General features: G+C 36.6%; 1 pseudogene; it reads right to left on the bottom strand.

Annotated features, from left to right (window-relative positions):
• Positions 1 to 4,871: 4,871 nt before the first annotated feature.
• LOC149219410 (subtilisin-like protease SBT2.6) overlaps positions 4,872 to 11,940 on the bottom strand; it is a 117,040-nt pseudogene continuing 109,971 nt past the window's right edge.

The following is an 11,940-nucleotide window of genomic DNA, read 5'->3' as shown; positions in this document are numbered from 1 at the left end:
TATACTGTAAAATACACTACAACTTCAATATTGTACCCTATTTGAAGAAATTATTTTAAATATTAGGAATCTGACAAGATACCAGAGTCAGTAAAAATCTTTGTTGAAGTGACGTCTTAAGTCAAGCTAAAGCCATATGTTTACAATCATAATTAATTAAGCAGTCCCATGGCTATACATAAGCACCCTGGTCGTAGTGAGAACAATATGTTATTCAACAACCATTAGGACTGATAAAATATGCAGACTTCAAGAAAAAATATGGATTTTGTTGGAATAGGTGAACATTAATCTATAAACAAGTCATAATTATCGATTAGAAATGGGTATACAGATTTATAATTTTACACCACCCCAATATTTTGCTAATAATATAACCTTATTTGAAGGAGCTCCATGTTTCCAATCTGAATAGTGAACACTGGAATAGCTTTCATCAAAGTATCAATTTCATTTGGAAGGTCACAAATGCCTTTAAATATAGAAACCAACAGTGCAATTTTGTGACCTTCATTGAATATTTACAAATAGCTGCATTATAGGGCATTGCTGGAAACCAAGGAAATTCTACCACTGTAAATTGGCACACCCAACGAAATGAATTTTGATCTTATTCAATTGAAAAAAAACATAAGTCTTGATCTTGAAATGTGCTTTGAGCATTCATATTGAGTTATGTTGATCAACAGTACAGGATAGAAGGCAAAGTGGTAGAAATTTGGTATCATGGTCTAAGTTTTCAAAAGTTGAAAGCATATCTCTCTACATGCTTTGGCCTAACCATTCAAGTAATCTAAAAAAAGTCTCATGACTATAGATTTTAAGATAAATCAAACCAATGGTGACGTAATCATAATTCAATGAAGTGTTATAAAAGAAAAACACTCAAAATCCAGATTTGAAGAATTCCTAGTAGGACTGAAGCTAAGTTATCATATTTCTTATGTCAAGGAGATGGTCATGGTCAACAGGCATAAATTTGCAACCAACATTGCTAAAGGCATATAATGTTCATCACACATACTATTATAATAATAATATTGTAGATTAAAAAGGAAGAGCCTCCAAAATCTATGATTTAACTATTACTATTGTCACCATAGTTGGTATACATATATCCAAGCACTAAAAAGAAAAATAATAATTCATTTCCTTTGGTTTCTTTGAAAGGTCACTAGTGCAATCAGAACAATTTAGTAAAAATTGCATTGTTTTTGTCAGAGATCTTGAGCTTACCTATCATCCAGCACCAAACGAATTGGGAGTAGTAGAACCAAGAGTCCCAGGCATTGACTGGACACAAGATTGTGGACCAGAAAATGATGGAATGGAAACTTCATCTTTTGTAGCCACCTAATAAAAGTGTTTATTCAGTGAAAAATTAAACTATAAATCATAAATGATCTCAAGAGAAAGGTTGAATGGTAATACATGATTTTATATGCAAATAACTACATTGAATCACAAACCAAAATCAAGCCTCTACCCTGCAAACAAAGCCACTGCTCTTGGTTGTAATAGTCTAATTTTCTGACATATAAATAAATATAAATGCTCTTAGAGCACAGACCTGGGAAGAAAAACGTTTCTGATGCTGCAGTAGAATATGCTGAGTAGAAATCATTGATGCCAAAAATCATGTATAAGATTTTGCATGAGATGGGATGAAAAAGAAATCAAAGTGAAAAGTCACCGGTCATTCCTTATGTTAATAATTGATAGATAAGTGAAACCATTGGTAATTGCAAAACAAAATAATATTATTTTCTCAACTGTTAATATTGTTGTGCCCTTAAAGAGATCACTGATAGTCATCTATCGAATGATGAATCCACTTACATGATAATGTTATTATGTACCATAGATCAGAATATTAAATGGTAATGCATATTTGGAATATTAGAATTTCCATACAATGCAGTCTAAGCTTCTGCTACCAAATGCCATGAAAGACTTCTATTCACATTTGTACATGGAAACATGAAGTCATATGTCTTAGCAGCCATCACAGAATTACATTTGTATATATAACTAGGAAAATATCATTATGCAGAAGCATGGCTTCTTAGTCTATCATAACAACCCATCCAAAGATGTTACAACAAACTCTTCTAGACTGAAACCAGGGAATCAACTTTTATTTATTGGGAAAATGGGTGTACCAAGAGGTACTCGTTGGGGTTTTTCCCATGCATTTTCATGTCCTATTCCAGACACTTTCTCTGTAGAACCATAAAAGCGTCCATTTGGCAGGCATGTCTTAAGAACATATCAATAAACAACAATCAAATAGATTTGTTTTGACTTACACTTCCATAATATAAATGTCAAGTGTCGATGAACCTTCAGGCTTACATGGTAAAATATAGTGTTTATAGTATCTTTGGATACTGTTTGCCAACGAATACTACTTCATACCCTCCTTATCATTATACTCTTGATAAGTGTGAAGCCTCTAAAATTACAAAAAAAATGTCACATGGTTGAAGATCTCAACATGTTTAGATCACTTATATCTGATTCAAGCACAAAAGAGAGCAAAATCAAGTTTACAAAATCATGGTCAAATGTGCTAAAATCTGATTGAACCAACCAACCCGCTCAAACTGCTTGGTTGAGTGTAGCAACCACATAACTTTATAATGTACACAAAAATACCTAATTAAGGAAAGATATCTTAAGTTTGTAGTTGATAGTTCTATATTTTTTTGACTGAGGAGGTCGTTAACCTTGTAAGAAACAATGCCTAGATGATCAATAACATTAACCAAAGCCTTTACTACATAATCTTTCAAATTTTCCAAAACACTACATAAAGGAAAGATGAACCTCTGTTAAAACATGTGTTCATAAAAGAAATTGAGGAATATTATTTATCTAACTCATATCTACATGTTGGTCAATTGGCGACCATAAAGGCAAGTAAATATGTCATCTATATAAGTTGTCCAATGCATATCCTTTAAAGTTAGGGTTTCTTATAAGGATGGTTTTGAATTTCATATGAAAATGATAAGTTTATCATAACTAGAGCTTAATAAAACCATTCATGTTAAAGCTATGAGTATTTCAACTTTAAAGTGACTGTTGAGGTACACTAGGAAATGTAGCTCATGTCAACTTCAAGCATATAATCTCTATAAAAGTGGGCATACTTTCTTAATCTACTCTAAATTCTCGAAAATTTTGAACAAACAGTTTTGATTGTTAAAAAACTTTCCTTTTGCTCTCCTCTCTCAGGTCTTGAAATTGAAAGTGAAGTAAATTGTTAAAATTCACTACTGGATAGAACATTAGTGTTGTGCATTCCTAAGCGCTGATGGTGGTTGAAACTGTGCCATGGTACACCTAATCTCAAAGAAACTGTGCCACAATCTACCTAATTTCCTAGCATCCCAGGGGGCAACCAACAAATTTACATTCTATTTCACAAGAGACTTGGAAAAAGAATGTGGGATAAAATGGCTTGTTAATCAAGAATGTTCTACAATATCCCAACATTCAAACATATTGGAGCATTTGATCTCCCTGTCGAAGATTCTTTGGTCTGTAACTTCATCTTATAGTTGATATCATGTCATCCTTTAGAAAAAAATTCCAACCAAATTAAATTTTCAAAGAAATCTATTGAAAATACCCTAGATGAAGAAAATCTTGGAGTGATAGTTCTTCACATTATTTACTATATGTTTGATTTTCTCTGTGAGAAAAAAAACTGAATTATAACTTACTAGTTAAATAAGAGTTCACATCAATTTTTTTAACTCAGATATTGGCCTCTAGTGATTCTGTTTCATCAATTTTATAGATGGAAAAATCTAGCAAGATGAACACAAGTCGCTACAAGAATTTTGTGTGGAAGCACAGGAAAACAATTGTTTGATTAAAGCCATCTATAAAATGCTCATGACTATGTTGACTCTAAAGAATTTTTATTGTTCTATTCTTAATCAGTTATTATTGTTCTATTCTTAATCAGTTATTTTCCAAGACCACAGATGCAATCCTATCAACTCAGGCTCAACTGGAAGACATAATCATTATCCAACCATGCACAAAAGGCTACAATAACAAAGAAAGTGTAAGAAGGCATACATCTATTTCTGTTCATTATGAAGATATGACATTTCACAATACTCTGCCGCAGAATAAAGTTGTGGCCTTAAATTCTTGAGTTCCTACAATTGGTGACAAATCAAACCATCAAAAATTTGAGATAACCCTTTCAGCATTAGACAATTTCACTTCCAAATATTTGTAGGATGATGTTTTCCTTAAATTCATTCTAGCATCATGAAAAACGTAAAGATAAGATGAAATGTATTTTCTAAAAAAGGGTTTTCAATTTTTTTAAGTTAATAAAAAATTGCAAATGGAGAAATGGAGACAAATGCAAATATCTAAAACAAGTTACAACAAACAAATGAAATGGAATTATACAATGATTGCATCTCATGCTGGAATAAACAGTAGAAGGCGAGTTGAGCGTTGCCCCTCACGCTTGCAGCCTCAAGATCAATTCATCTCTTCAGTTCTAGAGTTCATCATAGAGCTACAACAACTCCCCTCCATGCCCAGTCCAGGCAGGCAAGATCATTTCACCAGGTTCTTCCGCTCCAAGGGTATTTCAGCCTTGAATGGTAGAAGAGTTATTGTAAAGGGTTCTTTACAAGTTACAACCCCCACTACTAGTCCAACGACCTCTTCTCAGCCTGGAGCACTCACTTGATGACATCATCAAGCTCTACATCAAGAATTTTATTGTGATTGTGAGAATTGCACACTCTTCCAGACTCAAACTCCCTTTCCCATTTCTTCAAATTTTTCCTATACTTCTTGTCAATTCTCTTCTACATTGTACAAGGCTTCCTTCATAGGACACAGGTTGAACCAGTAATGCATGCAACAACATTTCTATCAATACTTGGAACTGAATAGAGAAAGCTTACATAATCTTCATAGCCTGCATAAAAAATGAGGCTTAGATAAAGCGCAACCTTAGGGTTCACTACACCACTTCCATAATTGAGGGGTCTGGTGACAATAAGGGTTATTGGAATATCTTCTCCAGAATGAGTTTATGCTTGCAGAGGCTTCCCCATGTGGTCAACAATTGTTGATGTTATTTGTAATGCTGATTTGATGGCAGTAGGGCTCTAATCAGGATGCTTCTGCTTCACCAAAGTTGCAATGCCAACTATATGTGGTGTCGCCATGCTTGTACCTGATATCATGGAAAGTTCTTCTCCTTGATAATTGACTTCATCAGTTCCATTAGGAGACCATGCTGCCCATATTAAGGAAATAGGAACTAGAATATTTGGCTTTAAAACATCGGTGTCCTAAAAGCTGGAATCCTTAATATCTGGCCCTCTAGAAGAATATAATGCTACATGAGGAATTGTACCTTGATATATAGGCTTCAACCCATTTCCAATGGAAGTCTTAGCTCCAAACCTTGTGATTTGACCTGATGGACATGTAAAATTTTAGGGGCTAATGTTCGCCCAGTGGGCTAATTTTCGATGATTTTTCCATAAAAAGATTTGCCAATTTCCAATTTTTATAAAAGACAATTCACCCAAATTTTAGAATATAAAATTATTTTACCTTAAAAATCACCAACATTATATAGAGACTATATATAAAATCATTATAAATTTGAATAATTTTACAAATATATCAATAAACATTTTATAGTTTGCATATTAGGGATTAGTGAGATTCGCTAATGTTTTTAAACTTCAAGAAAAGTTTCCATCCTTCAAATTGTCCTTACTGATGGATCCCTTATTGTTGATATATTATAGTAATCTACAAGAATCTGTGTTTGATCTACTTATTTTATAACAATTCCTGGAATTCCCATTGGAACTAGATCAAATTTAGCTCCCGAAGGCTGATTCTCCACATCCAGAATGAACCCAGTTGCACCTAAACTCTTTGATGGGAGTCTTAGAGATGCAACACGATATGCAAAGTTATATGAATATCCACAAACTAGAATGTTCCCCTGAATCATAATCTTGTTAAAATCTTCAGGGTTTTGATAGTGAGATGGACTGGATATCACATAAGAAGAATTTAGCATTGCATCAATTCCTGCAATGAGAGCATAAGACTGACCTTTGCGTGTTGAGGGTGAAATCCCAATCCCTGGAAGAGATTTTCCATTTCCTAGAAAAAGCTTATTTTTGTAGCTAGGATCATCTACACCGACTGCTACTGAAATTATCCATGGACTAAATGATACCATTGTTTTGGGATATGGACCATTATTTCCTCCAGATTTTACTACAAAAACTCCTGCTTTGACAACAGAAAGAAGGGAAACATCAAAAGGATTGAGAAATGTAGCACTTTGACCATTTGGAGTATTTGGTCCAATGGAAACGCTCAAAATGTCTACACCATCTTCAACAACATGATCAATTACAGCCACTGCGTCTGCAATAAAACCTCCAAATTTCCTATACAAGGTGTTGGCTCCCCGTTAATGGCGGTGTAGAAGGTCAACGCTCCCCGTGTGTTTCGTGGCATGTGCTTAAATCTAGCGATGTGTTTGTTTACTAACATGTGCGCTTTTTGGTGTAACGAAAATCGTGTCTCCAACAACTTGTATCAGAGCTAGGGTCGAATATCCACTATGCAAGCCACTTAGTGCCTTATTACGTCTGGAGCTGTTGAAAGGTCTATCAAGGAGATAGCTGAGGAATGTTGGAACTAAAAGGTCGTGGATATATGTTGAAACGTGTTGCTGGAGTTTGAAACATGGAGATCCGTGGAGTTTGGAGTTGAAACGTGGTGTTCCAATTTAATGAATGAGGAGCTGCAACGTAAGTCAATTGCGGAAAACCAGGGAGGAGAGGCTCTAGCTATAGCTGATCATGGTAGGAGAATGGATCGAGGCTAGCAAGGGTGATCAAGATCGAGAGGCCAATCAAAATCAAGGAGAGGCAGAATCATCTATTCTCATTGTGGCAAACCCGAGCACATGAAGAAAGAATGTCGATTCTGGAAGAAAGAACAAAAGGATCAGAGACCGTCTAGTACAAATCACAAGTCATCCAGCACAAATGAAGGTGAGACTACGGATTTAGCCACAGATGGTGATGTGTTGTTTACTATTTCAGTAGAGGATGCATGTGTATATACATCTAGCATTAGCTTTGATTGGATCCTTGACTCTGGGGCATCTCACCATGTAATCCCATGCAAAGATAGTTTTGTTTCATATAATCTTGGTGATTATGGTAGAGTGCATTTGGGGAATAATCATTTTTGCAGTATTGTTGGAGTGGGAGATGTCCAAATCAAGATGAAAAATGGACAAGATATATTGTTGAAACAGGTCAGGCATGTACCAGAAATGTGCATGAGTTTAATCTCTATGGGACAACTAGATGATGAAGGCTATTCGACAAGCTTTGGAAAAGGAGGCTAGAAAATTAGCAAAGGTGCATTGGTCGTGGCCAAAGGACCCAAGACAGGAACATTATACACATTGAAGACACTGATAGGAAAATCAGATTTGGCTGCTGTCACAAAAGAAGGAAATTCAGCAGATTTGTGGCATAAGCGTTTGGGTCACATGAGCGAGAAGGGCTTAAAAATCCTTGTTGGTAAAAATTTATTGCCAGGTTTGAAATCCTACAATCTTTATCTTTGTGAGCATTGTATATATGGTAGACAAAGAAGGGTTTCATTCCTTAAAGGTGGCCATGACAGAAAGAAAAATGTGTTAGAATTGGTACACTCAGATGTGTTTGGGCCTATTAACATCAAATCATTAGGAGGAGCATCATATTTTGTAACATTTATAGATGATGCATCCAGGAAGGTTTGGACATATCCTATGAAAAATAAAAGTGAAGTGTTTGGAATATTTCAAAAATTCCACGTTGTTGTTGAAAGAGAGACTAACAAATTGCTGAAGTGTTTAAGAATAGATAGTGGTGGAGAATATTGCTCAAATGCATTTAAGGAATATTGTAATAGGTTTGGCATAAAGCATGAGAAGATTGTGCCTAGTACTCCTCAAAAAAATGGTGTTGTAGAAAGGATGAATCGCACCATTATGGAAAAGGTGCGAAGTACGTTGTCCAATTCCGGTTTGGAGAAGAATTTTTGGGCTGAAGCAGTCATGACCACTTGCTACCTCATAAATAGATCTCCAACTATAGCCTTGGATGGAAGTATCCCTGAATAAGTTTGGATTGGTAAGAATTTTAATTATTCTCACTTGAAAATCTTTGGATGTGAAGCATTCGTACATATTCCCAAAGAAAATAGAACTAAGCTAGACGATAAATCTATGAAATGCATTTTTTGGGATATGCGGATGAAGATTTTGGTTATCGTCTATGAGATCCAATCAAACATAAAATTATTAGAAGCAGGGATGTTATATTTAATGAGTCAAAAATGTTCAAGAGGACTGTAGGTGAGTTGGAGGTCAAGAAGGTTATTGACAGGTTTGAAGAGCAGCAGGAAAACATACCACCAATACAAGAAAATGAACAGCAAATTCAGCATGAAGAACAACAAGTGGAAAATGATGTGTCATGCGGAAAGAGTCGATGGTGCGGACACAACCGACCTCCCTAGAAGCAAAAGCTTTCTAGTGACAAACAAGACAAATAAACACTACATTTCTCTAAACATGCATTGAAAATACAAGTAATCAGGTGATTTTAACATACCTTTAGTCCAACGCTTTGTAGTAGTCCAGCCTCGCCGATCCGGATGAGCTCCTCCTTCTCTTCGAAACCTGCATTCACTAACAAGCCAAAAGATTAAATAGCACCTGATAAACTCATAAAACAATACATATCTATCATACAGACCAAGGAGTATATGAAACAAATCATGAATAACAATCTGTTGAGAAAAAAGAGTTCATTTGTATTAAGAGGAAACAAAAGGAACCATTACAACCTGAGCCTTGGTGTTGTGCAAGTCCCTCCTAGGGTCCAGCAAGAGTTTTCCTTTACTTTGATCAGCTCACCCACTCTCAAATAAGGCTAGGAAAGGATGGGAATCTCTCCTCTCAAGCTTTACAAGGGAGTCCTAATTCCAGCAGCATCTACCCTTAGGAATGTTCAGCTTTCAACCTCCCCTCCTTTTGGCCCAATGCCTGTATTTATAGTGCTCTAGAGGAAGTTATTCAGGTCCACCATCAATGGGATAAGCCCCTCTTTGGATGGGATAGCTCCCCTCTTGATGGGATAAGTTCCTCTTTGGTAGGGATACATGAACCATTTGGAGGCGCTTCATACACGTCAAACAAGCTTCTAGAATGCTCTAGAAATGACCACAAGTAACTTTTTTTGGAGTGAAACTTGCGCCTTTTGACCTTTACAGGAGTACGCACCCATTGCTTTATAGACAGAGCGTACAAGTACGCAGGTATTGTGAACTTGGGGTGCGTACACGCAGGTAAGGCTAAGAGAAACTGCGTACCCAGAGATATATAGATTTTTAATGACTTTCTCTCTTTCTTGGAGTTTGACATGGAGAGCAGAGGTATGAGGCTTGCCAAGGAGGATAGTATGACAGTTGATGGAGCCATACTAACTGCAAATAGTCATGGTGACAAATTTTAGTGTAACAGATTGCCCCCTAAAGTGCGAAGCCTGTAGTAGATAAGGGTTTCATATCATCTAGGAAGGGTGAAGTATTTTATCATTTCAAGGATTATCTTGTGGAGAGCCCAGTCGGAACCTGCAAGTATTCAACACAAAATACATATATATGATCATATCATCGCTGAGGTAGGCATTCCCATACTCAGATTGAAAACTTTAACTCACTGACTATCTACTGCTCTAATACAGGAATGATTTTGCAGTACATCATAATCATAGACTTTTGTAGACACAGTATGGACGCAACCATCTGTTTATAGTTAGTCTACTGTATAATGAATACAAAACTCCTCGCAGCCTGGATGGTGGAAACTAGATCCAGGGTCTTCATTTCTACTTCCCGTACAGGTACGATTCTATCCATGTGAATAAATGAGTTGATGTCGAACATGGTAGAAACCACTTGATTACCAGTCAATGATGTAAACTGTTAACAAGCATGAGAGAGACCACCAGTGATGTCAATGGTTCTCAAAGTACCCAGTACAATCCATGAGATGTGAATGAATGAGTTGATGTTGAACATTTCACGGAATCCTTCGATCGAAAGTCAATGATGTAAACCATCGTCAAAGGCGAGAAACCTGCCATTGATGCATGCAGACTTCAAGGTACTGATGATTCCTAGGTCATCTTTCTAGATAATGTGCTGATGTCGATAGAAAGCGGCCCGTTGCAGGCAAGCCCATAACACGAAATCATAGATCAAGTTGAAGAAATGTAGCTGTAAGGACTGACTCAGGGATGGTCAAAATGGATGACGGGTATTTTGCAGATGAATGTTTATTGCAGAGACCTCTTGAACACATAACGACACGACATATGGCTTGGCGATATTTGACCCAAAGTTAATACCCGGCTGAATACTTTCAATGTGGTTTGATCAACTGTGAGGCAAAGGATTTCCCAACCCAGGTGAATGAAAAGTGTCGTGTTCAAGAGTGGTAATAAGGCTTCTTCTGAGACAAAAGATAACAAATGGGCTCATTTTTCTCTCTTTTCCCCCACCATTTCTGGCAAGTACCTCTTTATTTTTTACAAGCTTGAGGAGGATAACATATGCTTGATTATAAGCTCATCCTTCGGATGAGTCCAACTTAGTTTTGATTCGAACCCTAAGAAGGAGTGGTCCGTTCCTGTTTGTAATCGAACAGGTCCTTTACTGTGAAATTTTAACGAGTCCAGTATTGGAGAAACTCGGTGCTTTTCATTTTTAGAGAGTCTGAAAAAACTTAAGAAGACTCCAGGTTGAACTTTTTCGTAAAGTTGTGTCTCCCAAGCCCGAAAAAGTATAAAATAATACTTGAGAGAACTGCTTAGTCTTGCGACCAAGGAGTACTTTCATGATTAGTGCCTCTGACCTGAAAAGTAAAAAGCGATCAAGGACACGTCGTTTTATTTCCAATATCGAGTTTGAAACGACAAAAACCCGGCAATCTTTTCCTGTTTTTACGGTCAGAAAAGAGCTATAAGGGGACCGTCTTTTAATTCTATTTTAACGAGTGTAAAAGAAACGCTCGGCAATCTTTTCATGTTTTAGGAGTCAGAAAAGGGCTTAAAAGATGACTCTGATTTTTTTTTTTGGTTTGTGAAAAATGATAATTCCCCCTGAAAGTCCTTTTGTCCTGCACAAAAACGACACATTACTCATACCTGTTTAAGATAAGCAAAAATGCATTGAAAAATATCCTTCCATGGTGAAAAATAAACAAACTTAACATTCATTTATCCAAAAAACCTATAAAAAGACCTTTTACCATGTCATTTTTACCATTTTACTGTTGAGGGAGAGAAAAGGGCTTTTGGCAAGAAACTTCCCGTGGACTTTGCGAAGAATCCGACCTCCGGAATCGAGCACTGTCTCTTTCAGGTATTTCACAACATTCTCCTCTTTGTTTTCATCCGTTTAGAATTTCATTTTAAGCCCTAGTTTGATTTTTTGGTGGCATTGGGGTTTTAGGATCCGCTTTTCAGGGTACGCAGGTGCCCCATGGGCGACCTGCGTACTCCGACATTTTCGTTAATGGGAAAATGGCAGGAGTACGCAGCCCACCTTCAGAATAGCTGCGTACCCACGCTCTGTTTTCTGAAAGCGGGATGCGTACTCCATGCAAAGTAAATTTAAAACCCCAAATCTCAAAACTAAACCATTAATTTTTTATTTAATGAATTCTAATGAATGTTTTCTGGTGTGTAGATTGCCCACCATGCTTGATTGGTGCGAAAGAGAACACGAAGATGTCGATTTGGCCGCAATAGATCATCAACCCTCCATTGATGCTTTGAAGGCATG

This window comes from Pinus tabuliformis, chromosome Q (genome assembly GCF_031772625.1).
Source record: "Pinus tabuliformis cultivar Carrire ecotype Pingquan chromosome Q, CPIR1, whole genome shotgun sequence".
NCBI classification, from domain to species: Eukaryota; Viridiplantae; Streptophyta; class Pinopsida; order Pinales; family Pinaceae; genus Pinus; species Pinus tabuliformis.
This window is presented reverse-complemented; position numbering and strand designations above follow the sequence as displayed.